This window comes from Rhipicephalus sanguineus, chromosome 1 (genome assembly GCF_013339695.2).
Source record: "Rhipicephalus sanguineus isolate Rsan-2018 chromosome 1, BIME_Rsan_1.4, whole genome shotgun sequence".
Lineage (NCBI taxonomy): Eukaryota > Metazoa > Arthropoda > Arachnida > Ixodida > Ixodidae > Rhipicephalus > Rhipicephalus sanguineus.
The window spans coordinates 205,192,508-205,198,600 of record NC_051176.1 but is presented as its reverse complement, the minus strand read 5'-3'; positions in this window follow the sequence as shown (position 1 = coordinate 205,198,600).

Below are 6,093 nucleotides of genomic sequence, written 5' to 3'. Positions count from 1 at the left end.
TGATCAATAAATATTGAGGTGGCGCATGAACGCTCGTGCGTTGACATATGTGTGACTAGACTTGGGTATAATGGTAAGCCGATATAAGACTGATAGTAATGCTGAATGATGAGTAGATATGACCATAAGTCGGCAATAGACGGTGTAGCCCACTCAGACTCACTCAAGGAATAATTTTGTGCTTAGGGCTCACTCGTACTCAGACTCACCAATATGTTTCTCAACCGGACGCACCTGGACTCAGGCTCACTAAAATTTTCCTCAGTCGGACTCACTCCGACTCAAACACACCAAAACATTACTTACCCGGACTCGCTCAGAGTCAGACTCATGGCCCGATCTGAGTCTGAATGAGTTTGAGTGAGTCAACTCATGAGTGAGTTTGCCGACCTGTGCAATTTCGTAGTATTGGTAGTAACATACGGGGCTGAAAACTTGGAGGATAACAAGGAAACTCAAGAAAAAAGTGAAGTACCGCGCAAGGTATGACGGAAGAAAAAAATGGCCCGCATTAAGACACCGATTGATACGTAGAAGAAATAAGGGAACAAACAGGCGTTGCCGACATCCTAGTTAACATCAGAAAAAAGTGGACTTGGGCAGGTCACTAATACGAAGGACCGATAATTGATGTGCCGTTAGTGCGGCGTAATGGATACCGAGAGAACAGAAACGAAGTCAATGACAGCAGAGTGTTAGGTCGAGGTGATGAAATTAAAAATGTCGCAGGAATAAAGTGCAATCAACTGTCGCGCGATAGTCGCTAGAGAAAACCTCAGTTAAGTGGTCACTGAATAGGTTGAAGATGATGATAATTATGTTTATGATTCTCACAGAGGCGTTTCGTGGACTGACCGAAAGAGGGCTTAATCACAGCTGAATGAACAGTGTGCCCTAGCTGTTGAATATACAAGTTAACTGGATTTACCGTAACCTAGCGTTCTAAGCTATAAGCCCTGATGAAAAAAAGCCGGCAGATCCCACGCATTTTGGGAATCGATGTAATGCGAAGCAGCCAGCAAAGAGCTGCATACACCGTCTTGTATGTCATTGAGGAAAATGCGTGTCATGGTTTTCATGTTAACTCCTATTATTTATGTTCGTCACACAGTAAGGTCGCGCAATACCAACTTCGGGGTAGATCAAGCTAGAGAAACGGCCGCCAGCGCTCCATGAGCGTGGCACGTAAGTCATGCTGTATATGACATGCGTGTCATGATTTTCATGTTAACTCGTGTTATTTATGTTCGTTACACAGTCACGTCACAAGATACCAATTTTGTGTATATAAAGCTAGCGAAACGGCCGCCAGCGCCCCATGAGCGTGGAACGTAAGTCATGCTGTACATGACATGCGTGTCATGATTTTCATGTTAACTCGTGTAATTAATGTTCGTTATACAGTCACGTCACAAGATACCAATTTTGGTGTATATAAATCCAGCGAAACGGCTGCCAGCGCCCCATGAGCGTGGCATGTAAGTCATGCTGTACATGACATGCGTGTCATGATTTTCATGTTAACTCGTGTTATTTATGTTCGTTACACAGTCACATCGCAAGATACCAATTTTGGTGTATATAAAGCTAACGAAACGGCCGCCAGCGCCCCATGAGCGTGGCATGTAAATCATGCTGTACATGACATGCGTGTCAAGATTTTCATGTTATGACTTGTCATTTATGTTCGTCATACAGTCATGTTACGCCATACCAATTTTGGTGCACATTCGATTAACCATGCGACCAGGAGAGCACAAAGTCGTAGGCGGCTAGATAGATAGATAGATAGATAGATAGATAGATAGATAGATAGATAGATATGATAGATAGATAGATAGATAGATAGATAGATAGATAGATAGATAGATAGATAGATAGATAGATAGATAGATAGATAGATAGATAGATAGATAGATAGATAGATAGATAGATAGATAGATAGATAGATAGATAGATAGATAGATAGATAGATAGATAGATAGATAGATAGATAGCTAGATAGATAGATAGATAGATAGATAGATAGATAGATAGATAGATAGATAGATAGATAGATATAGATAGATAGATAGATAGATAGATAGATAGATAGATAGATAGATAGATAGATAGATAGATAGATAGATAGATAGATAGATAGATACGCTCAAAGTCGCAGAAGTTCGCTAAGAATGCTTCGCATTTAATACGTCAAATCAATTAAAACGGTCGTTTTTAATTGTCAACTCAAACTGCTAATGTGATCGTTTACGCTTAATTGTATTGGCAAAAATGAAAGCTCAGAAGTTTTCCATTGAAGCTGGTTCAACATTGTCTGCTCGGTGCACCGGTGTACGAACAATGAGCTACACAAGTATTAAGCCTCTAATCATGCTGTGGATTTCCCAACCTATGGCAAGAGAAAGAAAAAGAAACGCGGATACCATGAGAATAAATTGCTTGACTCGTATCCCACGAAGTAAAATGCACTGCATTGAAACATTTCACGTGTAACAGCAGCGCCAGAAGACAGCCTAGGGAGCAGAAGCAAGATTGGAGAGGCGGGATAAACATCTGCCGTCATGACTGCAATAACTCATCGCGAAGCAATAGCGTCCGTAATCTGGAAAAGTTCACATGCGCATAGCATGCGCATGTGAACTTTCCCAGATTACGTACGGACTAACTTATGCTTCCAATAGAACATTCCCAAGCTTAATTTCGGCGAAGCTTAGTGCGTGACACTCCCCGCGTTAACGACGAAGTATAAATGTGTGGTTGTGTTCAACGGGTCGTATCTATTTGCCCCCAGTGACCCATGTCGGCGACTTCGGACTACTAAATGTTAGTACTGCCCTCTGAATTTTGTGAAGTGCTTATTGGTAGCATCGCATGACTGAATTTGTGAAGATGAGCGACAACGTAGTCAAAGGCACCGAACAGGTGTGCTATAGAGGTTGTCTCAACAGGAAAAACTCAGAGGGTCCCTTATGCAATCGCCTAAGACGGCTCGAAGACGAAAGCCATTTTCTTGTTCTTTTTCTTCTCGGTCGACGTGCTGATCCTCCCCTCCAGCGTAACATTCAAAAGCTTTCCGAGTTCAACGTGCTTTGCACTGCCTCCCGGATCGGAGGCATTACAAGCTTTCTGCTCCTGACATGGTTTTGCAGAGCCTCCGTGATCGGCCCGCCTTTAATCAAGTGACGATGCCCTTCGATGTCGCCACTACGATGTGTCAATTCTGGCGATCTGTGACGTCACGCTGACGTCATGTTACACTGAGGTCATGTGACTTTTGGTACGCCGACTGCACACACAACACACACACACACACCACACACACCACACACACCACACACACAACACCACACACACACACACACACACATTCACTTGAGTATCGATCACGTGACTTTGAACCCACTTTTATTACTTTTTTTTTTGCATCCTTCAACGCCAACGTCGGTCTCGCGAAGTATCGAGAGATATTGCCAAATCTCGAAGACGCCGACGGTCACTTTTCGCGTTTGATGAGGCATCTAAGGCTTTCGCCATAATAGGGGCCTCATACCTGTTAGCTGATGTTTAGATGGGTGGTATATTCGTCAAAGGCGCCATATGTTTGAAAGGGTTGGTCATTGACGCCTTTGACCAAGATACGCTCACGTATACGAAAACATCGGCTAGCCTGCCTTATGCCCTTATTCCCCCCCTGCACGTCGGATTTTCTCACTATGATCAGTGCGCACTACAAATAAATGGGCAGTACACATCATTCTGTGGTGATCGTGTCTACAAAACATGAGTGGCTGCTCCGCAGAAGGGCGGCCATAATTTGATACAGAAGGTGATGCCTTTCTGAGGGAGCCGGGCTTTCTGCGAATGTGAGCCACGGACTGCAGCGCAGTGATCGAGTCACTGACTATGACACGCAACTTCAGTTAACCCTCTAATCTGAGACGCTCAGTGACGACACTAGAATGGTGCCGCAATGAAAAATAGCGATAAAAACATGCGCGACCCATCACCTGAATATTACAACGTACTGAGGCTACAGTGTCCACAAGAAAGCGGGAAAAAAAAAACTAACTTCGCTTATGGACTCTTGCCGAGGTAAAGACACAGAGTGCCTGAGTTGTCAGTGGTGCTGATCTTCTGGAAATGCGGTAACAGGACAGTTCAACATCTTGCAACTCTTCCTATTTACAAAAAAATCATTCTTAAAATCTTAGCTAGATGGCATCTACAACTTTAGGTGCAATCGAAACAATGTTTTGCAAAGAACACGCACTTTTTTCACGGTAAACAAGCATTCATCACAGAGAACAAGAAGACATGCGTTTCGAGACTCTTGCAGTTGCCTTGTTTACATAAGCAACATAAAACTTTCAAAATGTAACAAAAGTTTTCAATGGATTTCGTGAAGGGCCTGTAACGTACGTTGTCACGTAAAGAAACACGTTTTTGTTTTCGTTTTTTTCCTGCTTTAAAAAGGCCGCAAGAGCCTGGTTTCAATCCATGACTTCGCACAAATCTGCAGACTAGCAGATATCCATTGAGGCATTGAGGTGGGATTTGTCAGTTTATTCGATTTCATTTCATTTTCAGAAACACTGAGAAGAAAGGCGAGGGCGAGCTGTAAATTGTGTACTGTGCTTAGGAACATAAGGTATTTAGGGCGTATTTTATTATGAGTTTGAGAAAGGAAAGCAACGTAGTTGAAACTATGGCGCCTAATTAAAATACTTCACCGAAGGCTACTGAATAATCTTCATTATTCAAATAAATTTGTGCCTTAGTTCAGTCGCTTATTGAACACGAAAAAGCGAAGGTCTGTTAGCGACTGTAACACACGGCTTGGTGCTTTCACCCAGTTGTACAATATTATGGGTTTGTAAACTGACGTCAACGAAAATGAGGGAAGTCAAGCCTGAGCGTGCATAGTCCGAAACGCGCGACCGTCATCATAATTTAAGATGGTATTATTTCTCAAAATTAGCTTCTGTGATTCAAAACACGGCAGCGACAAAAGGCGTGTTCGCCAACTTTAAAAGGAACCAGGGGAGGCCAACGGCAGTACGATCGGACGAAAAATATGGAAGAAACTCGGAAAATATTGAAAGAAAAATGAGAGGAAGGGCAGGACGCCCTTTCCAGGTTCCGCCGTCTTGAAGAAGGACCGAGCCACTTTGCAACAAAACTAGTGCTGATTCACAGTTGAGCAGCCGCCCGCTCGTCGCATGCGTTGCCGTTATCAGTCGCCGATTGCCGGTTCGCGCGTGGTGGTGAAAGCCGATATTGTCGTCTGTCTTTGTGTCCGCTACGCTGTCGGAGTCATAGCGGGAATTACGAATCTTTAAGGTCCGCACGCCACGTGGTGCCAAAAACCGCGAACTGAAAGCGATGTCCGGAATTGCTGGGTATGCCAACAACGACGCCACCAAACGTGGAAGACAGAAGGGAAGAGAGGAAAGAAAACTCGGCGGTTAAACAAATTATACTTATGAAAGAACTGCATACCGGGCCACAAAAGGCTTTATTTGACAGAACATTACATATATAGCACAGCGTGCTGCTTGTCAGGCGCTTACAGAATTGATATGTAGCGCGGGCTGTCCGGTGAAACATGTGAAAGAATTAAGACAGCGCACAGGACGCGGCAGAGCATTACAGCGCCAGCGTGCTGCCACGCCAACATATTGCCGTTCTTGCGATGACGCAAGGGCAACACCAGCTGCAGGCTAACAAAACAAATACGATGCAACCACACAAAAGGTGCGCGATATTAATTCAGCAAACGATCGTCGTTGTCACACATTAAAAACAAACAAAGGGTTTTGTTGTATTTGTACATATATACATATATCTGCATATATAAACGTGCAACATAGTTGCGAGTCAAATTAGGTAAAACTTTTGCTGTAAAAAAATACATCCGCATTTTTCCTTATAGATAACTGTGCTGATGATGGCGCAAATAGTGATAATGAAACGCTAATTTATATATATATATATATATATATATATATATATATATATATAATATATATATATATATATATATATATATATATATATATATATATATATATTAAGCTGAGCCGCATCCAA